This window comes from Aphelocoma coerulescens, chromosome 2 (assembly GCF_041296385.1).
Source record: "Aphelocoma coerulescens isolate FSJ_1873_10779 chromosome 2, UR_Acoe_1.0, whole genome shotgun sequence".
Taxonomy (NCBI): Eukaryota; Metazoa; Chordata; class Aves; order Passeriformes; family Corvidae; genus Aphelocoma; species Aphelocoma coerulescens.
Window position 1 is genome coordinate 55,690,237 of NC_091015.1, and position 23,566 is coordinate 55,713,802.

The following is a 23,566-nucleotide window of genomic DNA, read 5'->3' on the forward strand; positions in this document are numbered from 1 at the left end:
ATGTTCTCTGGGTATTAGAAATGATGTATTTTAAATAAGAGGGAGGTGTTTTCCTTTTATTTTTCAAAGTTAAAATTAATGCAATCTCTCATACAATCTTAAGGCATGATATGTATGTCTCCATAAATACCACACTGTATTCACTACGCTGTTCTCCTATATTCCCTTCTGTCTTTGGCTGGGGAGAAGCCACCATGTGCAATAAATCGTTCATGCAGTTTGGTGGCTGTACCATACATTTTGGTAGCTTCTGTGTGTATTCATTGGCTTATGTTGGGTCACCTCTTGCTGCTCAGGAAAAAGGAAAATCATCCCAGCAGAAAAAAAAGCATTCTCCTTTTTAGGTCCTCTGTAAAGACACCAGTACTTTCCATAGCTGGTGTTCATAAAGTTGTAGGATCTTTATGTCTTGGACACATCCAGTATTCTGTGACTGTAAGTTGCCAGTGGAGTCAAAAGTTAAGAATTGGAAAGATGTACAGTGTGATTATAGGTTTTGGTTTATTTAGAAAAACAAGGTTAAAGCCCTCTTAGTTTGTCCTGCAAAAAACATTCAAATTAAAGTATTTTTAAGCAACATTTTGAGCCCATGGATTCCTGCCATCTTATAAAATACATGACTGCAACATAAAGTGATCTGAAGTACTCATCCTGAAACAGAAATGAGCATGGGATACCACTGAAGGAATAAGTGATGAAGCCTGCTAAGACAACAACAAAGACTCTCTGATGTGAACAGTGCTATGAGGAACCTCATGGAATTTTATTAAAAGGTCAGCTGTAACCATCAGGCTGTTTCTTCTCCTGAAGCTTTATAAATGTCATTGAAAAAAAGATAAAGAGCAAAAACTGTATGAACATATGCATTTCATCAGATGTGTATAGTGGTTACAGAGAGAAGTCCTACTCTCAAACTTGGGCAAGGGTACCACAGAGTTTTTTCTAACTCACACATAAATGAAGAGAGACATCCTTTTCTTAGAAAACAAAAATAATGACATCACAGAATCAGCATTAAACACAGCTGACCTTGAAAGTACAGTTAAAGAACTGAAATTTCTTTCTTCCAATTTTAATGTTTCGTGAGCTTTATACAGAGACCTGGATGCTCCAAAAAAGAATCCAGCCAATGCACTGCAGATGAACCAAGTCTCAATAAGCAAGAAGGTAAACTAAGTCTCTGAAGCCACTGCTGAAAGGCTGCAACTTGGCTGTATCAGCTAGCAGAAATTATTCTGTCTAGTCCAGCTATGTAAGTACAAGTTGTTGGGAATTAGTATTATCAGTCTTTTTGAGGGATAAAACAACTGAGCAAATAAAAAATAGGTTGTATCAGGCTCCTTAATTTGTCTGTGAATTTCTCAAGTACATTTTCAGTTGCAAAAGTCTTGTAACACTGAAGTTTAAAAATAGTCAAAAGACCTGTAATATTTCCATTTTAAGTTCCATCTGACAGTTGAACGGGACTGAACCTGAATCCATTAAATACGAATTAACTAAAGTCTGTGTTAAACCTAAATAAACCTAAATAAACCTAAACCTGAACTTTTTCCACCCTTATTTATAATCCCAGCCTCTGGATATCCTGGCTCAACACATCCTGGCATCTATTGCTCTCCAGTGGAAACCATTTGCATCCTTGACTGCAGTAGAAGTAAGATGGCTCCTGTGGCCTGCACTTATGTAGTGCCACCACGCAAAGCTCTCAGAGCATTTAACAAACCTTGCATAACTTTCACAGAGGCCTTGCCCTGTCAAGGTGCATAAACATGTCTCTACCTTTTAATTGAAGCCAAATTAACTTTATGTATTTTGAGATTCCATACATCTAAGTCCTTTGCTTGACCATATCCAAAAGGGTGTGTTGTGTGCATTGTGGTTTCACCCCAGCCAGCAGCCAAGCCCCACACAGCTGGCTGCTCACTCCCCCACCAGAGGGACTGGGGAGAGAATCCTAAGGGTAGGAGCCAGAAAAGTCATGGGTTGAGATAAAGGCAGTTTAATACAGAAAGCAAAAGCTGTGCACACAAGCAAACCAAAGCAAGGGATGAATTCAGTGCTTGCCATAGGCAAGTAGATATTCAGCCATCTCCAGCAGAGCAGGGCCCCATCACACGCAACGGTGACTTGACAAATGCCATCACTCCAAATGTCCCCCCCTCCCTCCTTCTTCCCCCCACTTTATGCACTCAGCATAATGTCCCATGGTCTGGAATGTCCCTTTGGTCAGTTTGGGTCACCTGTCCTGGCTGTGTCTCCTCCCAGCCTCCCATGCACCCCCAAATTCCTGACCAGCATGGCAGTAGGAAAAGCAGAAAAGGTTCTGTGTAAGCCCTGCAATAACAGCAATAACAAAACCTCTCTATATTATCAACCCTGTATTCAGCACAAATCCAAAACACAGCCCCACACCAGCCACTGTGAAGAAAATTAACTCTACCCCAGCCAAAACCAGCCCAGTGTGAAAGGGGTTTGGTTTTCCCTTATCTTCTTTTTAAAATTTTTTTTAATCTGAGCTTGCTTATGACCCTTCAATTGAAAGGAAGACATTCTGTCCTCTTCCCTTCAGCTTCATTGTACATTGGGAACCCTAGAGATTTTTTTCTCACTGAACATCTGAGACTCAAAACTTGCACAGCCTCATCTCACGGAAGCCCAGCTGGTTTGGTAGACCAGAGAAGGAAGGAAATTCTTGGAATTCCTGACTCCAGGTTCAACCAGCTGATTAGGAAGCAACTTTCCAAGACTTTGGACTGAGTGTAATAGCTGTTGTGTTAAAGAAACGATGACAGACCACTTAATGTTAAAGAAATGGTGACAGACAGCAAATATTTTTATCACATTCTTTTGCCCATACATTGGTGGGAGGAGAAAGAAATAGAGGAAAATAGGAGGCATAAAACAATATTCCATTGCAGAGAAATGATGAAAAGGTTATGTTTGCATCTTAGCAACTCATTTCAAGATTGATGCCTAGCTGGAGGGCAGCTCTTGACTTATGGCAGTATTTGACTGTGGCACTGAATTTATGTTACTTGGCAACGTAACACACATTAAGTAGGAATGCAGCACACCTCCTGGCTGGGCCAGCCTGCATCCCTTCAATCATGCACACCAGCATGTGAGACAGATTGGATCTGTGGCTTCTGCCAAATTCCTTGTAAAATTTAAGTGCAGATGCCTCTCACAAAATTTAAGGTTATTTTAACTATATTTCTTTTCCAAAAATACTTGTCATAACACAGGGAGGACCCTTGATTTTCTTTCAAGGACACGAAATGCTTAGAACGTCTGAACTTATACTGTCTTTCTTCAGGGCACAAGGCCCTGAGCTACACAAACACTCAGGATGGAGCTGACCTGTGTGCTTTTGCCACCTTACAGGAAAATTCCTTCCTAGTGCAGGTGAGGAGGGAAATGTTTCTTATAGTGCTAAGGGACATTCATAGATGTATAAAGAAAGTCACACAACAAAAAGAAAAATAAAGAACGCTGATTATGAATAGCTAATATTTACCAATTTGTTTCATTTTTACGTTGGACCAATTTGCTTGGGTCCTATATTTTTAAATTTGTTGCCTAAAGTAACAAACAACCAGCAAACTAAGCTTTAAAAGACCCACCATTAGCAGGTATGGCTCAGAGCAAAAAGGAGAAAAGGAGTCCCATGCATCTCTAGATGAAAGCAGGTAGAGCAGGATCCCTCCACCAACCCTCCACTCCTCTCTCTGCCTGTGATGGGTTGACCTTGGCTGGCTGTCATTTGCCCACCAAGCTGCTCACTTGTTCCCCATCCTCAGCAGAAGAAGAAAATAAGACGAAAAACTCCTGGGTTGAGATAAGGACAAGGTTGTCACTTACCAATCACTCTCATGGGTGACTCAGCTTGGAGATTGTAATTTATTTTATTGCCAGTTAATAAAAAAAGGAGTATAATGAGAAATTAAACATAATCACCTTCTCCCGACTCCCCACCTGATTCTTCCCAGGCTCAACTTCACTCCGGACTCTTCCACCTCCCCTTCACTCCCCAAGTGTCACATGGGAATGGAGATTGTGGTCTGTTGACAACTCTTCTCTCTGCTTTTCCTTCTCCTTTCATCTTGTCCCTATTATGTATAGGGTTCTGTCTATAGGAGACAGACCTTCATCACCATGGGCTCTTCCCATGGGCTGCAGTGCTTCAAGTTCTCTAGCCTGGATCCTTTCTAGATGTCCTGTTCTTTGGGAATGGACTGCTGCACTGTGGTGGGTCCCCTATGGGCCACAGGTCCTGCCAGAATGGCCTCTGAGCAGAGTATTTAGAAACAGTCCTGGGAAAGGTGTTGCAATGATGTGCCCTCTGTCTCTCTGCCATTGGTGGGAAAGAGCTGCCTGGAAGGACAAGTAAGTTGCATCTGACACTTCAGATTGGCTCAGTGTGGCATTTAGGGCTGAATATAAAACATGCCCACTTGAACAGAAGAGGAGATAAAATTCAGGACCTTTAAGCAGTGACAGTTGCAGCAGCTGAGGGTATCCATGTCAGAGATTTAAAATGAGTGGGCTGAGAAAATAAACACCCAAAAAACTTCCACATGTGGAAGAGAAGGGATATCTTGCCTCTCAAACAAACCTCATTTGAAAACATTTGAAAACTATTTAGTAGAGTTGCAAGCTAAAAGAGGAGGAGAACTGCAGTTGAAATGAGGCAAGGAGTGCAGAGCATTAGCATCTCTCTTGTGCCATTGCTTGAACAAACATAAATAAACTACATTCTGACAGCTTGGCTTATAGCAGTGGATTTGGAGGAAACAGAAAAGGAAAGAATCATGACAAAACATTTATTTTGCATTTGCTTTGCAAAATGAGAAAACTATGTAGCAGTTTAATAAAACATAGTTTCCATTATAATTAACTAAGCTACATTTGTATTAAAATAGAGTGCAACTTGAATGCTCTGCATATATCCTAAAGATTTCATGGGAAGATCAACTTTTAATCAGCTAAGGTCTAAAGCTCTACAGTTACAGTGGGCCATAGTTACATTGCCAAGGCTACTCAGTTGAAGCTTTCTGAATGTCATTCCTATTACTCATTCATTAAAAAACATTGCATTTCATTAGAAGCAGGATTGAGCAAAGCTCATAAGAAACCAGAAATCCAATGGTTCAATCTGAGGGACCAAGGAATCAGAATTTCCTGAGCTTTGGTGCATTATCTCAAGGAAAGTTAAGTGTGTCAGTTTAATTTAGAAAATCAACTCTATCTTATTTTATTTTATTTTATTTTATTTTATTTTATTTTATTTTATTTTATTTTATTTTATTTTATTTTATTTTATTTTATTTTATTTTATATTTTCAAACAGAGAGTAAATATTTGTGGTTAAATTCTGGATGTTTGAGTTTATGAAGATGGTCGGTAAATAAAATAATAGGAACAAGACAATTGCTGTGACATACTAGTTAAAAAAGCATTCCCGCCTCAATTTAACCAGGAATACAGTGCGAAAAAGAAAAGAAGGGGAAAATAAAATGCCCCAGAAACAAATAATAGTAAAAAACTGATAGGAAAAGGTGCTTCTTGAATATGTTTTTAAGCCAACACAGCTGGTGGAAAAAACCTCTGTTTGAAAAAATATTGGAAATATGATGTGATTAGACAGAATCCATGTGGGTGTTTTTTGCTTCTTTGCTGCAGAAGGGTATTGCTAGACAGGTTTACCTTACCTTAAAATAACCTCCAGTTTGAAACTTCTAAAGAAAAAGACTGGTTAGGAAAACTACTGGAAAGATGATGCTTCATGATGTTAGAGTTAGGTTAAATTTTGAAGTTATGACTAGATAGCTTTTAAATTAATGGAAAAAATGCCAATCTATTTTTAAAATACAGTGCCTTTTTCTGACAATACTGTTTCTTCACTGGGCTCTTTCTTACTCTCTGGCTGACTTCTCAGAAAGGAAAAGAGAACTGAATAGGAGAATGGAAGCTGAATAACAGTACATCTTGTTTCTTTGGGAAAGATAAGTGAACAAACACTTAAACATTAGCTACAAAGGCAGAGAAGAATTGTCAGGAATGTGAAAGCATCTATCACAAAATAAAAACAATTTAAGAAATGTTATAAAATTGATCAAGCTTTTTATCTTTTTGGTTTTTATTTAAATTTCTGCAAGGTAATAGTTTGTAAATGTAAGATTATTTATTATGGAAGATTATTTATAATGGTGAGAATGGGGCACCAGCAGAAAGCAACACAATGTGCTGGTGATGTAACTACTGATATTGTGTTTCAGGGCAAATAAAAGGTCTTTGATGAAGAGCTCTGCAGCTTATACAATTGGTGTGAGTTCTGGGGAAGCAAAATAATACTGAAGTTGTCTTTCCCTGCTCAAAAACCTGTACCTGCCTGCTTGCAGTGCTTTTGTGGAAAACTCTCTTTGGCCACTAGCAACTGTATAACAGTGACATTGCAGCAGGGCAAGGGTTAAGAGGTAGGACTTTCTGATGTCCTTTCTGAGATGCTTCACAGCTTCACAGCTGTCCAAGTACAGAAAGGACTCCCCGTCTCATCAGAGAAAGCGTTGTGTCAGTAATGTGCAATAACTGGACTGGGTGGAGGTAGAGGAGGGAATCTATGCAGTTTTATCTGTTAACAGTACATTAAGTGGTATTAGACAGTGATTCCAAATATTTTAATGGTGGGTTTTGTTTGGTTTCTTGGATGGTAAATTAATCTCTCTCTATCAGTGCCTATTACTGTTTTAAATTCAAATGGTATGTACACAGAGACGTTAAGAAGGATATATATGTCTAAAACCTAGTGAAAAAAAACATATCCATGTGTATCTAAAACCATATCCATAGACCCAGCACTAGAAAATATCCTGGTTTTTGCAGGATGGAATGGTCACCCTACTGAACTTGTAGGGAAATTTTCCATATATTTCAGAAGGCCCTTTATCTTTTTTTTTTGTTGTTGGAAGATAATTAATATTTATTTCTAGATCTCCTATGAGGTGCAGATTAAAAAAAAAAAAAGAAAAGTGAAAAGTATCCAAATCCCTTCCCATTAAAAGATCCAGAAGAAGGATGAGGCAGTTTGCATAAAGAGAGAAGACCTAGGTAGTCATGGATTAAAATAGGAGATTTTTTGAAAGGAGGAAGGAAGTGGTTATGAAAGTGATTTTTGGTAGCATAAAACACATGTTGAAAGATGGAGGATTTTCAAATGGAATTTACAGCTTGGATATTAACCCGGAATTTTGCTCTCTTTAGATTTTGATCCAGTATGTGAATGGAAAAGCTCTAAATTGAGTAAATTTGAAGTGAATTGCTAAAGAATGAAGAGGAGCTAGGAAAGCATGTCCCTTTCAGTGCAAGACAGAGAAATTCAATCAATAAGGATTACTAGCCTGTCATATTTTTGCTATCAGCAACATTCCCTCCAGAAATTAAACAGTTCTATAATGATCTCTAATACTCCTGTGCTGCTTCTGGGTGAAAACTGCCAAATACATACATACGTTGTGACATTTAAATAAAATGGCACCATATTTAAAATGTATCCTGAGGTATAGCTGAAGAAAATTACAATAATATTTTTCCTGTTGGAAAATAAAACACTATTTATTAGATTAAAATCAGATGCATGACGTATGTCTGACTTGCAGGAAGCCAACTGCTGAGAACAGTTCACTTCACCTAGATAATTTCAATCCTGTTAGGACTGCCAAGGATAGACCATTTTTACAGCTTGGTATAAATAATAAATCGGTGGTAAAAAGCCCTAGATGAGGGCACAGCAAATCTCATTGTCTTCTCTTTGCAGTGTGGTGTTTTGTGCAGCTGTTCAGAGCATGTAAAAATAGCTACCATGCCATCCTGGTTGTGTTGTACATCACTTCTGTCGCATCAGTGTAATGGACTGATCAAAGCACCAACTGGTGGAGAGGTAATGTCTGAGAGTTGAAGTGGGAACCTTTCTGTTCATTGCAAAAGCTCTTCAGAATGCTGCATTGGATTCTTTCCAGGGTTGCAGACAAGGTTGCAGGCTTTGCTGGCCGAAGTCCCACAGATCCGCACACTGAATTAAGCAAATTTTGCTGAAATAATTTTAAAATTGGGCTAGTTATAATTGCAGCTGGAATAACTACAGAAGTACCTAGCATAGAGCAGATGTGCAAAATTGCCCTGAATGTATTGGTCTTTAGCTAATCGTTCACAGAAAACTGAAAACATGCTAAGCCTGCTACTACTTGGTCTTTATTCTTCATTAATATCAATATCACTAACTTCAGCTGATATTGGAATAGTAGACTAAAAGCCTTCTGAAATCAATTTAATATGAAAGCATAGGAAAAGCTGCCAACAGAAACCTTACTTGGAGCTTAATTCTGCTCTGAAATAGTCCTGTTCTTATACCCTTAGGTGTTGTGTCTTTGAGGGGAAAAGATTGTTCATTTTATATTACTTACACAGAGCAGGATGAGCTTTCCTTAATTGCAACCAGAACAGCAAAGTAATTGCAAACATTTTCAGGCAGGCTTGTGAAGAACATAATTTTTGTTCCCTTTTAAACTTCACTTAGTTCAAGGAATTCACATATACCTGTGTTCTTCAACTTCTAAGGAATCAGTGGGAGTACTAAGCAAAGCAAAGCTATCAGCAGAGGCTGAAATTCACTAAAGACAGTACACAGCTTCACTGGAAAACTTTTATGGGCTCTTCAAACTGAAAAATACCAGTGACTTACATCAAAGACCAGAAAACATTTTCTCCTTCTGGCCATTTCTCATTTGATTCATAGAGTTCTGCTTTATTTCTGTGCAAAGGAGGCTGTATACTCAGATTCATTATATAACTGAGTCTGAAACTCATTTTATGACTCACACTTTGATGCTGACCTCTGCAGCTGCTTGGATTCTGAGCATTTGAAGAGGGAGTATGAGTCAAAAGGCTTTCATTGCGAAGACGCTGTCACAGTATTATAGACTCAGGCTGAAACTAATTTAATGAATGAGGCTGCTCTCTGTATCAAAGATTGCTTCCCATGGTCAGATATATTACCTTACATCACCAAAGACTAGCAGCAGGCACTAGTTTTGCTAAGCTAAGGCATGTATGTATGTGAAAATGGCAAGGGATCCTGTGGTCCTTCTTGAGCAGAGAGCAAGCTTCCAGTAACACACAGGAGGTGCATTTGCATTTATCTTAATAAATGGAAATTACCTAGTGGCTGTAGACATCTGTCAAGTTATCTGTGGGAAATATCTCAGCCTGTGCCAGCCCTGTGGGGTGTTTTGCAGCTTTCAGGACAGGTAGGCAGCTGATTCCTACTACTGAGGGATAAAAATATGTGCATCATTAAGGGGTACTCTGAAGAGCCACAACTCTCCAAGAACAAAGCAGCATCTGTCTCTTCAGTCTGGCATAAAAAACTAGAATGATTTCTCCTCCATTTTCCTTTCTCTAACACTTTCTACTTAAATTTTACCCTGGAATTAGAAAAAAAAAACCTACAAAAAATGGATGAACCACATGTCAAGAGACCTGTCTCCTATCCTCATGGCAAGACAAATTTATCCATAAACCCTTCCTAATGGATATTTCACTAACCGAACTAGAAAAACCCCTGGGATGGGCTTACATTACATCCACAGGCTACCTGTCTCAGAGATATCCGTTGCCTTATAACTAGAGACTTTTTTTGCCCCTAATATCCACCTTAAAATCCTTGCTGCAATTTGTGTCCATCATGTCATGTCCATTCCCATGCTGACGGATTTGAAGTGTCTTTTTTCCATGTCTTTCTTCATTCACTTCATCTCCTGATTAAACTGTTCTTTCGTGTCTTTGCATAGGCCACATGCCCTAAGCTTTTGATCATTGTTACTATTACAGGTTTTTATCTTAAATCAGTGAAAAATAATTATTTGTATAAAATAATTGTGCTAAATATTGTAAAGACCAAATCCTAATGCCTCGATGAACAGAACTTTTTTAATGAAAGTGATGATTATGGAGAATTCTTTAGATAGGTGTTTAAAAGTTATTTAAGGCAATACAAATGCACACACACAAGTACACACAAAGAATTCCACACATATGAAAATCACAGGCAGTCTGCAAAGATAGAGACCAAATTTATAAATTCAATATTTCATTCCTGACTGTCTTGAATTGTGTCCCTAGAAAGGCATGAAAATTATTGGTAAAGAAGAACGGCTTATCTGTAACAGCTCTTAGATATATTTAAGTCTCCTAAAGCAGTTTTTCATGAGCAAAAGCACTTTAGTGGAAGGTGAAAAATGAATGCTTACAGGAATGCCACTTATGCAATCTGAAAGGAATGCTAATAGAGTTTATTTTGTCAGTGATACTTGTTATTGACTGAGATGTGCTTATATGTTTGATGGCTTTATGAATTTCCCTGAAAACATTGCTTATCCTGTAGACTTGGATGGAAATCACCATAAATGTCATCCTCCTCTAGATCCTGATTCTGCAGAACAGTTAAGAACATACTTAGTTCTGAATAAAAGCTTCATTTTCAATACTTCAGTAAGAAACAAATATGTACTTAGCATTAAGCACATCTTAAAGGACTTTTGCTAAATCACTGTTATTTTCAGGTAGTTTCATTTTCTTTAGCATTCAATGATTCAGGGCTGTATGATTTATTGCTTGTTACAATGCATCTTTCATCACTACCTTTCCTGCTCCTTTGTTATTCAGATGTGCACCACTACTATAAATAATGCTGTTGTGAGAGTATGGAAAAAGAGTTGCCTCCAGGAACTATCATTGTATGCTGTCACAAAGTTTGTGAAGGTTAAAGATTAATGCTTAAATAAGGTACTTAATAATGTTCACATTATATATCATATATCTTCTATGTGCTGGCATTATTTTTTCCTCTTTTGCTAAGGGAAGATGTGTTATTGAATAATGATGGTTACAGTAGCTATTTGGAAACACTGAACGGTTGTTTTATAGCTGCAAGTGATTCAGACCTTTAAAGTTTGCACCATTTACTGAAGAGATGATGAGCTTGTCTTGCTTTGCTCCTGTCCATTACACAGATTTTCTGGATGGAGAACTCATCGTGCTATGTGCTAATGCTCTGACGCTTACTTACACCTAAAGGAGAGGCTTCAAATTTTAAATTTCTTGCAGCTGAGAATACATAAATGTAGCTGAGGTTTAAGCAACACTCTTTCCTCTCAGGTGACTCAAGTGTTCTATCATTTTGTTCGTTGACTTTTAAGACCTTTTCTCTAAGCACCTCTGTCTTCTGTCACAATAAATGTGGATCTTACCTGCTGAAATCAGTGCTATCTGCTGTCCTAGCTGGGTGTCATATGGACTGATGGAGAACAGCAGTGCAAAGTCCTCTTGTGAGCTGATAATTTCTCTGACAAAGCTGGTTTATTACTGCACTGAGTAGGATCTATAGATGAGAAGACATTTCCAGAAAACCCCTGATTTAGGAGACACTGCCTTTTATGGCATTGACATCTTATGGACAGTAAAAAGGATCGTTACTGACTGACAGGCGGAACTTGACAAAACAGCTGCTGGTAAAGCAGGAGGTAGGATTCTCTTTTATTAAAAGGCAGTGATTTATTCAAAGTACTGGGTCTCACACACATCAGGCTTTAGTGTGTGTTTTCTGAATCCCAGGCAGTTTCAGCGGAACCATGCCAGAGCTTGCAGTGTCTGTGTTTGAGTTTAGGAAATCGAAAGCTCATTAACTTTTGGTTCTCAATAGACAGCTGCTCAGTGAAGAGCCCTGACAGACCTTCAGCTGGTCAATTTGTACAAAAGTTTTGAAACATGAAGTGGAAGAATAGGGACTTGGGGAGTGAAGGGAAGAAAGTTTCCATGAACTAGAAATCCTGCTTTTTATCTTCCTCCATTTCAAGCTAGGATAATGAAATATGTCTTTGCAGCAGCAGGGAATACTTGAAGGTGTAGGTACGCCAATGGATATGAGACAGTGGAAAATTCAACGATATGGGAGAACTAGCTGTGCAGTTGTGTGACTAACACTGTGGAGAGCTTTATGTAATTTGTCAGCTGTGTCCTTCCTCCAACTTTTTACTGGAACCATGTGGGCAGGATCGGTGTGTCAGTAACCTGTAATCACCTTGAGAAACCCACCCTGCTGCCTTCTGCATCTCTAGGATATTTTCTTCTGGTTCCAACAGGCAGCATGCAGGGCTCCTGCTGGAGATACTGAGGATGTGTGCTGTTGCTGATTTTTAAACACCAGCAGAGACAGTTTCCTTTTATCTTTTTCACAGGTAAAACTCATGGAGTACTTGCTCTTCCTGCTGTTGCTGATGCTCTGTCAAGCCTCTTTTAACTTTTCAAGGCAACCCATCAAAGTTTAGCTAGTTTTAATATACTGGATTTGTCCTCAAAATTTTACCTGGGTTTGGAAGCAAGCATGATGCCTCACACATAGGGAGTAGCTGATTTCTGCCTTTTAAAGTGCAGACCCTGTACCGTCTGATTTATTTTCAGAAAATGCATGGAGTTAAAATGGTCTTTGGAAAGGCATTTGGAGGGAAGAATTGTCACAATACTGCAAAATTATCTGATCAGCCACTTGCAAACTGCCATATCCAAGGCTTCTTATACTTAATTGCAGCAGTGGGCTTCTGGGAAAGTTGGTTTTGGGAGCATCAATGTCCTTTACAATAAAGGCAGGCCGCAGAACATCTGTGGCTATTGATTTTTTAAATATAATTATGGGACAATAATTGTGCACAAATAAAATTTCATCTTTTCAGGTTGGGGATCAAACTGAGTTTTCACTGTGAGATGGTGAAAAAAATCACACTTGCTTTGGTCTCCAGAAGAAAGGTAGGTGTCAAGAGGTGCAACGCTTCATTTTAAAGTCACACTAGTCACATGCAGCCTTTTCCCCACTGCACAGATGTAGGAGATACACCAGGGCAAGCTTGACAATTCACCTCCATGAGTGGATTTTGTTTGTTCACTCCTACAAGCAAGTTCCATGTCCCCAGAGTGTCTGCCCTGCTGCAGCTGAAACACTGCCATCAGCAATCAAAAGCAAATGTGTTAATTAATGAGGTGTCTTTATGGAGTTAAGTTTATCACCAGGATGCAGCCACTTGGGCAGTGTGGTCACTTCATAACCTGGCTCCACTAGCAGGTATTACCTTGGGTGGATTTCAGGGTGCTCCATGCTGTAAAATTAACTGCTGCTCACCTCTTTCCTTTGAATTGCTGGTGTCAAAGTGTTGGGGTCATGCTACCATTTGAAAGGCATGAGTGAAGGTGCAGAAACCACTGATAGCTGAACTCATTACTTATCCACTTTATAGTGTTCAGGAGGCACATTCTGGTGGTTTAATGGTCTCTGCTATAAAAAAACATTTAAAACCCCAGACATTACGTTGATGCTGCAGATGGTGGCCAAAATCCTTAACCTTCCTGCCATTGGAACTATATCCCTAACCTTGCATGACTGTGTTCCCTAAGCTGGGAAATTTGAGCCCAGTGGGGGACACCTGGAACTGGAGGTGAGCTGTGTTACACTGTGAGCAAAGGGGCTGAGCCCAGGTGAGAAAGGCAGGAGGATTCTCCCTCTCTGTTATCCAGCTCTTCTCACCCACCAGCTTTGTTGATACCAGGAACAGAGGAGAGGAGGAAAAATATTCTGCCTCTGATCTGAGCTGAAGGGTGTTGCCCTCAAGTGATGACACAAAGATAGGATCTGGGTTCATCTGCAGGCAAACCACTAAGAACCAGTAAGAGGCCTATGTGATAAAATCTTAATGGCTTTTTGCTTTCACAAGTAGTGTTCAATTTAGCAAAGAGTTCCAGCTAAAATAAAAGGTCAGAGAAATTACAACTTCAGCACCTTCCCTGTGGAATATTTAATTTTCTTCATTGTGGAAGTTTTAAAACATCTACTTGTAGTTAAACTAAAGAACAAAACAAAACAAACCAGTTACCTGACCTAAAGCAACACAGCTGAAATTTTCTATTTTCATTTCACTACCTGAGTGAGCTTTTACCTCCTGTCCTCATAGTTTGTTAGCACAGTTCCAAAAAGTAGTGTAGGAGAAAACGTACAGAAGGTGAAATGCATACCCAGTCTCAGCTAGACAGAGCTATAGATATGCTATGATGTGGTACAGGCTCAGGTTAATTTTTGGCAGGTACCACAAAGATTTCACTATAACTTATTTAATGTAATTGCTGACCTAATACCGAGTATCTAGAGGGTCTGGGATGAATTAATAAAACCTATATTATTCTTCTTTTTTCTTCAATTACAAAAGTGGAATGAGAAATTGTACATATATATTTTACATATGTATAATTTACTGTTCTGTCTTTGAAGACTAATCTATTTGATAGTGTGGAACAGTGATTTTAAATTCACCAATGCCTAATTATTTGATCTTCTCCTTTGACTCTCTCAACCTTCTTCAAACAGAAGAGATTTATCTTTGGAGCATGTTAGGATTTGAAAAGAACAAATTAGATGTTGACATGAATTTTTTTAAGCATAATTAAAATGCAGGACCAAGTCACACTTCCATACCTTTAAAAAAACATTTTATTACATGAAATATTTAATGCTAGGACAGTTAATCCATATTCATCTTACAGGACCATGCAGTGACTGTAAAATTGCAGGCCATCAATCCTTTCTTGAGCTCCTTGAATCCATGATAAACATATGGGCTAAGATTGCCTTATAAAGTTCAAGCAAATACTTGTTGAAGTTGAGCCATGTTTAAATCAGTAGACCAGATCATCCAATTCTGTTCTCTACTCCATCCAAGAGATGCTGTTCCCTGCTATGCTAACTATTTGGTAATTACTCGAGTGTGCTCATCAGGAGCACACCTGATGTTTTTGGCCTTACAGGTGCTGTACTGCAGAACAGAGACCCTGACCACCTGAGCAAGGGACACTGATGCTCATCAAACAGGGCAGCAGAAGCTGACAAGCCTTGGCCTTAGACTTCATGCATGTTGGGACTGAAGAAATGAGACAGATGGAAGGCAAAAAAATCCAGTTGAGGTCCCAGGTTTTTAAGGACAGAAGCTGTACAAGAAAGCTTGCAAAGTTCTCCTTTGTTTTTGTTTGTTTCTTTAGATCTTACTTACAGTTTGTTACTCATTGCTTCTTACTTTCCTACCCTTCTGGATTATGGATTGATTACACAGATTTTTGAGTGTTTAGTGGGGTTTTTTTTGTTTTATTTTGGTTTTGGGTTTTTGTTTGTTTTCTTGGGGGGTTTTTTTGTTTGTTTTTTCTTTGCAAACTAGCTATCCATTCATTGTGTGTCAATGATTTTCAGAACACGAAGCTCTGAAATTTAGTCTGAGTTATTTAAATTTATATATATATATAAACACATGTATGTATAAATTTATGTAAATTTGTCACATATTTCATTTTCAAATATGGTACAGTTTAAGGATTGCTGGTGTCAAACTCCTCATAAAAGGGAAGGTTAGTTTTGACAAAAAAGTTAAAAATCATAGCTTTTTTAGTCTTGATAGCTCAAAATGAATATTTTTAGCCTTTTTTAAAATTACATTTGTTCAGTAAAATACCTATTTCTTTCATATCAGTGCTGGAGGGAATTCAGACATGTTTACAGGCATTTCTATCATGGAACAAATAATGGATGTTCTTTTTTTTTTTTTTTTTTTTTTTCACTGCAACTGGATTACTGCTTTATAGAGAGAAAGAGAATGGTGGGGGCCAGGCACCAGCAGGTATCCTATGACTTGCTCTAATTTGTGTCATTTCTTTCACAAGGTGGTGAAAGACATTTCCAGACTTTCACACCCTGAGGCAGGGCCAGATTACTTGGATTTTCATCCAAGTTCTCTAAAACACCAGCTGCTAAGGTCTGGAAATAAACAAAAACCAATTGTGTGTGTGCATGCTTCCGCTTTTTGATGACAATCAAGGCCTTTTGTAGAAAGAGAAGTAAAACTTTTCACAATATGATCACGAAATGAAAACTGCAATTAGATCTATCACTAGCCAGTAGACTTTCTAACCAATTTCACTGTTAAGCATGGTAAAATATGTAACAAAAGAACAGATTCTTAGTGATGTTCAAGCAGTATTTCCTCAGCTCCTAACAGTAGATTTTCATAGTTTTCTAAAGGAGACTCCCATGATTTTTTTTTTGACATTTTAAAAAAGCATGTTAAAATCCCTTCAGCAAGTCCTATGAATAAAAATATAAAATTATTCCTTTTTTTGAAGAAAAAGATATGAAACGAGAAGTCATCAAATACATTTCGTTTCTGTAGAGAAATAATTCAAAAGCTCTATATGCATATGAAATTTTTTTGCTCATCACCTTCCCAAAGAAGACAGATTTTAATTAATCCTTTTTCTGAGAAAGATATTAAATCCTCATCTAATCCCCAAGCAGCAGTTCATATAAAGTCTGGAATCTTTTTGCATGTTCATAACCACAGAACACATTATTTTCTCCTGAAGCAAATTTTGCTACAAAAGCTTTGAATGCTTCGAGCTTAGAGACATTTTCCTTTTCCTTCATTTAATCTCTCACTGGCTTGATACATGTGGATGCATAACAATAATTTTTTTTCCCTTCCAATTTTCTTTCTGTTCCAAAGATTAAACCTAAGGAACTCTTCAACAATTTTGGTCATTTTAAAAGTTCTGAAAACTTAGCTCTGAGCAGCAGGTGCAACAAAAGTCTCCCACACTGATTTCTGGTTTCTTTCTAATGACTTTAGTAAATTAGGTATTGTATTTGCTATTTCATATATTCCTCCCACACCATTGTTATGCACTCGAAACTTCTCGCACTCCTGCTTCCTTGATGATACTTATTATTTTATCCTGTACTGCTTTATTTCAAGAACAATATTACCTGTTTCAGAGGTATGTTTGGACAAGGACTGGAAATTTCTCAGCTAACTACAGGAGATGTTGTTTTTTCTGTATAGACAGTAAATCATTTCTGCTTATACATATACACGTACCAGTGCTAATGTGAAAAAAAATCCACAGCTTACCTCCCAAATGTAGTCAGCAAGCCAGATCAGCTGCTCACATGCTTGGGCACAAGCTGCGAGCTGAAAAGAGCTGAGCCCATTTATCTGCATGGAGATCTGGCAATGCCAGTCCACAACTTACTGCACATGGAGCAGCTGCCCTCAGCTAGCTGGTGAGGGCTGCCTGTGTGCAACGCCATCATGAGGGTAATCATACCCATTCTGAAAACAACACTCGCATTTCTCTGAGCATTTGTATCATAATCACATTTACATTTACTCTCATTTACAATGGTGAGCAGAGAATCATTAGCATGAGATATCCACATCATTGTCACCTCATTGAAACACAAAGAGACACAATAGTCCATTAAAATGTGTGGGCATAAAAATACTGGACTGAGTTTATTTGCCTGGTTAGAATTTGCTGCATGTTCACGGGGGATGTGAATACTTACCCCAGCTGTATCCAAACCTTAAACTGGTTCCTGAATTTTGTGTTTTTATTTAGGCAATCTTGTTTCTTTGAACTATGCTTTCTGTGTTCAAGTCAGCATGTGAGGCAGTGCTGTTTCACTTCTCCATTGAATTGGAACCCTAATGGAATGGTTTTATTTGTGCAGAAATGGAAATGATAGCAGTTCATTTCCACATTTTTAATGAAAATATATTTCATGGTGTGATCAGGAACATCAATGTACTGCTAAAGAATTCCAGATAATATCCAAAGGAGTATGCCTGAAAAATATTTTAGCAAAAGACTATGGTGTTTTGGAAATGAAGGTTTATATCACATCAGAATAATTTACATCTGTATTATAGTCTAAAAAGAACTGCCTTGCAGAAGACTACTTTTTTATGTACAAAACATATTTATAAAAATTTTATGTATTTTTTTTTGCTCCTGCTGGACTTTTTTTTATTATTTGCCCAACACACAAAAAAAAATTAAAAAAAACGAAATTTGTTTTATGGCATTCGGTCTTCTGGCCAATGTAAGTTGTTAAACACCCTGCTCATGCCAATGTACAGTGACAGATAAGCATGAACAAAGCCTTAGAAATCTGAGCCACACAAGCTCGGACAGTTTCTTCAGTGGGTATTTCTTCACTTCTCTCTGGTTCTTCTTGCTTTTTACTGCTCTGCAGTTCAGTGAATTCAAAGTAAGTGCTGGCACAAAGCCGCTGGGTTTGAATAACTCATCCCTTTTTCTGCCTGAAAGTATACATAATCCTGCTTCATGGAGATGACCTGAGAGGCAATTGCATATTATGGCCAACACTGTCTTCTTCCTCCCCACCCACCCCAACTACTTCTGACCCAGGACATGTCATTTCACAGGTCTGTTTTCTGTCTGCACACTGGTTTTCTATGAGAGAGAGGGGGTAAAGTGTATCTTTTCCTGGAGATGGCAAAAAACTGAGCTTCAGTACTTGAGGATGTTACATTGTCCAAACTGCTCTTCAAGTGCAGTAATGATAACACTACAGTACATTTATTTTACTCTACCTTAGGCTTTGTAAAGGGAAATTGGGTGCAACTTGTTCCCCTTCCATACACTGACTTTTTTATTTCTGTGTGTGTGTATCCATGTGAAGGCAGTGAGAAAGAAACCTGCTACTGCAGAGCACTTTTAGTCTGCTCTGTGTAATTTCTTCAGCCTTTTTATAAGTGGAATTAAACCAAAGAGCAGTTAGAATTCAACTGGCTGCTTCTACATTTAATAAATAATATCTCTGCCATGAAATTGCAATTGGTAATAAAAAGTCCTGCAATTCATCTAATGGCTTTCTACCTCTGTTGTAAATCTGTAATTCCACTCTTTTGCTCATCGCCACAAGACAGAGTGTGTTCATTACTTCAGGTACAACTTCTTCCATAGAAAGGTGAGCAGGGATGCAGGCATTTTAAATTTTTTCTTCCCACACTTTCTTTTCTTCCCACTACCTCTCGATGGGCACATTTTCTGACCTACATTGTGGTTTGTGCTGGTCTTTTCCGAAGCTTTTAGTGTTGATGGATTAGACTAATTCCCTCTGTTGCCCTCTCCTCTCTCGCTAACATCTGTATTACTATTTGATCAGAGATTAAAGCTGGCAACATAGGCTGAAAACGTTTGTATGCACTAACTACCCTCTTTTTGCTATGTTTTGAACTTTAATTTTAAACTTTACCTAAAATTGCAGTTTTTAAAAACCTTCTGCCCAACAGAAATTCATAGCAAAAGTTCAGTTTGCTGGGAAATGAACAGCTCATTTAGTGTGTGAATTTACCTACCCCTTCTTTGCAAAGGAGGCTCGGCACAGTTTTAGCTCAACTGTTGATTTCACTTGTTCCAATTTGGCACTTGAGGACCAGCGGTGTGGTCTCCTTAAACAGAGAATCAGGTCCCTGTATATAGAGGGTCTGTCAAAAATTATAGTCAAACACCCAGCTGGATGCTGCAAGTGCTCTGTGTGCCCAGAGCTGGGGATAACTACGCAGGCAGCAGCATCCAGGTGAATGAGGAATGACATCCAGATGAGTCTGAGTTTCTGTCATAGGTTCTCATTCCAAAGCTCTTCCTCGTGGAAAGAGGGCTTTGTCGGATCGATGCCGCGTTTATCCCACGGTGTCCCTCGTGGACACGCTCAGGCAGCGCTCTCGTAGCACCCACGCGTGCACCGATCTCACCTTCGCAGGAGGTGGCGAGCAGCCGCTCACACCCACAGCCTGTGCACGAACCGGAGACAGAGAGGCGAGAGGGGCTCTCTGCTGCAGTTCCGAGGCGTTTAATGGCAGCAGCCCGAAGGGAACAGAGGCAGAAGAACCCTAAACCCAAACCCTGCGCCGGTTTTACCCCGAGAGCTCCCAAAGGCGGGCAGAGCATCCAAAACCAATGGTCTGAGGGCTAGGGGCAGAGGCAAGGTTGAGTGACATAACAGGGGCCAATGGGGAAAGGGATGGGAGGGGGAGAGCGCCAGTGACCAGCAGAATCTAGAGAAAGGGGGACTTTTGAGCACAGTGTTGTAGAGAGAGACCACTTCTAGGGCAACTTGGGGGGTGGACTTAGCCACTGCAACACTTCCTTATGAGAGAGGAGATCTCTTGGCCAGGGTCAGAATGGGAATGTGCAGAAGAGCAAGGTGCTTACTATCTTCCCTGAATTCCAAGCCTGAGGCTTACCCACTGGATCATGCCCTGCAGAAGAAGAGAGAGGTTTATCAGATCCAGGCATCCTCTGAAATCTATCAGGGGAGTAATTCCTATATCAGTGCAGGCTTGAATGGGAATAATGGAAATGACCTCTTGTGTGCACCCACCAGAGGTAGCAGACAGGAAGATAAAGAGTGGGAGGAGAGGAGTATTTCTCTCCCAGAGCAGATATGATTATCCATACTCTGTAGATTAAGATGAAATAAGAATTGGTGTAGAAGAGACTAGACTAGACTATTTTCAGTTGGAAGGGACCTACAATGATCATGTAGTCCAACAGCCTGTTAAATTGGTTTTGGTTGAATTAAACATGGGAAAATGAAAGAAAAATGTTTCTAAGCAACAATGTGGAAAGAGAATTGAGAAGGATTCCTATTTATATATGTTAAATGCATTATGTGTCAGTAGTGGCTAAGAAGTTGGCTTGTGGAAATCCTGAACCCAATTTTCCTCCGAGGGCCGCCTTCCTGTACTGTGGAAAACAGAGCTCTGGACTGCTGAGGGTCTGGTTTGTGGCTCAGAAGATTGTGCAACAAGCTGCTGATGCCAGCTATAGACAAAATGGGAACCAGTACCTGTGTCTGCACAGCCTCTTGGCCCCCCTCTCAAGATACATTGGTGCTCATTGTAGTTGAATGGGACCTTAAGCAGAGGGAGGAGCGGGGCAGGGCAAGCATATGGTTGGTGTTTTGTTCCCTGCAGTTGCCTTGTTAATGAGCATACGGTGTGCCAGGTGATGCAGTCGGGCAGGCTGGCTGCATTCCTGCCTGCTGTGCTGGCAGCCGGCCAGGGCCCACCTGAAGCCACCTTTCCCTTTTGGCAGCTTGGTTTTATTTCTGTGCTCTTTTCCCTTTCCAGCTGCAGTTCTTTGAGAAGGGCAGACAGTGCCTTGGCAATTGGAAGCAGAAGATTTTGAAGAAGAATCTTTCTGGTGGTGATGCGGGCTGTGAATTTATTCTACCTACTTACTGGCATCTGCACACATAACTACATGCCAGCACCTGATGGATGCCATACATTTTGGCCACCTGCTCGGCTCCTTAAAAGTTAGAATACTCCAAGTGACTATGTTGACTGCCTCAGTATTTTATAGGAATGCACATTCATCAGGCATCTGTTTCAGTTCACAGGGCTTGGCTCTTTTTTTTTGTGGAAGCTACTTGCCATTCTAGTCACAGAACAGGAAGAAATTCTGCTCTGCAACATGCTAAATGAATGGAGAATCAGGCCCTTGCAAAATATATGATTTCCTTGATGGTTATATCGAGGGGAACAGAGTGAAGGGATTTGAAATCTCAGGGTGCCTGACAGTTCCACTAACACAATATTCATATTTAATGGCATTCCTCTCTGTGTTTTCTTTATCTGCTTGCTTCTTTTCAAAGATAATTCCTTAAGGATTGCTCATTCTTCTGCAAAAGTTTCTTAACAAGAAATGAGAAATGGCTGTGTATCCCTTTTGCAAAATGAACCAATCTGGAATAAGACTACAAACAAAGTAATAAAGATGAGGAAAAGTCTCCTCTTTAAAAAAAATATTTAAGAGAAACAACTAGCTTGCATTTTATCATTTATTATAAAAAAGTTCTGTGACTTGTGCCCATTTTATTATGGGTAAAATCTAGGCGTTTGCAAAAGATCTGATTCAAAATGAACACTAAGAGGAAAATTCAACTTCTTGTCAGTTTGGGTATCTGATTCAAAGCTGCATAGAGACTTGACAGGTGAGAGATCAGCCTGGAGCCCAGCACAGAATAGTTATCTCATTCTGTGATGCTTTTAATATTTCTAAATTAAGTTAGTTCAGATTCTGGAGGAAAATCAAACTCAAATTTTTTCCATCAAAGAGAAGGGCTCTTCAGCTGTATTTCCTAGCCTTTAACTCCAGAACCAAGAAATTTGAGGATGGAGTGAACTCAGTGTGCTGTTAGTTGGCCCTGTGGCCCAGGGTGATCCATGTGGCACATATGGGACAGAGTCACAACACCGGAGTCTCTGCAGAGAGTAGCTGAAATTCACACCTGTTGGGGTTTTTAGTTTAGTCCTAGTTTTTTTTCTGTTAAAGGAATTTTTTCCCATAGCATGTTGCTAGGAGATAAATGGCCATACTTGAGAGGAGATAGCCATACTTAAGAAAGACAAAAGGGCCCGTCCAGGCTTTTGTTTTCACCTGGCGGGCAGTTCAGTTCGCTCTCAGCGTCTGGAGGGAGAAGGTGCAGAGAGAGGAGCTGCTGGTTCCCGTTTTCGGCGTCTTTCCTTTCTGCTGGGAACAACACCGGGGATCCCAAAGCTGCTTTCCCTGCCCTGCTGGAGCGTGGGCTGCGGCCGCCCTACTCCGCTGCTGTTTCGAGCCTTCGCTACGCTGTAGCCGTGCTTACCCTGCCTGCCTGGAGCCCCGGGGGGTTCCCCTTTTGGATACATCTCGTCTGCCACCCGGGATTTGTGTTTGTGCCTGCCGCTCCAGCCTACCAGTCCAGCCTGCTGTTTCCGGGAACCCGGGACCAGCTGCCCACCGGTTTGTGAAGCTCCTTTGTTCCATCCTTCCCCCGGGATCCCAGGGCACCAAAGCAGCCGCGTGTTCCCCGAGCTCGCTCCGGAGCGCCCCCTGCAGCCGCGGGGGAACCATCGCACCTGCCCTGCTCACCGGGAGCCGCCAGCGATCCCTGTCGGCTGCGAGCGGAACTGCACCCGAGGGGAAATAGCCTGACAGCCGAGAAGGCTGGGACTGGGTTTGTGTTTGCTGTTACTGCCATAGTTGTTGTTGTTTTGTTCGACTGGTTATATATCTACCTATCTATCTATCTATCTATCTATCTATCTATCTATCTAGTAAAGAACTGTTATTCCTATTTCCCACATCTTTGCCTAAAGACCCTTGATTCCAAAATCATAACTCAGAGGGAAAGGGGTTACATCTGCCACTCCAAGGGAGGCTTCTGCCTTCCTTAGCAGACACCTGTCTTTCAAACCGAGACAACACCTCACAAAGAGCAGCCTGGGAATGGCTAAGTTTGGCAGTGTCAACATGATGCTGCCAGGTCCCACTTTGGGATACAGATCCTGAAATAAAATGCTTGGGAGGAGGTTAAAACCAGCTTCTGAGATCTTGCTTTGACTCCTGAATTTTAAAATCCTAAGTCACAGCCACTTCACTGTGGAGGGTAGAGAATGGGTGTTAGGGGGTTTCTGTCAAGAAAATTCAGTAACTGTATATTTAGCCTATAAATGATCATAGCTAGTTCAAGTCCTTGAAGATCTAGAAACTTTATGTCATCCCCACCTGGAGGGACTATAAACAATGTATAGATATGAGTGCAAATGTGTGGCAGAATACTTGCACCCTAAGT

At 39.9% G+C, this 23,566-nt stretch overlaps 1 long non-coding RNA gene across 1 annotated transcript; it reads left to right on the forward strand.

The window, feature by feature from the left end:
* The first annotated feature begins 20,021 nt into the window (after positions 1-20,021).
* LOC138105747 (uncharacterized) lies at positions 20,022-21,755 on the forward strand. The gene is made up of 2 exons (XR_011148652.1): positions 20,022-20,149; positions 21,078-21,755. It is a non-coding gene; the product is annotated as an uncharacterized lncRNA (long non-coding RNA).
* The last annotated feature ends 1,811 nt before the right edge of the window (positions 21,756-23,566 follow it).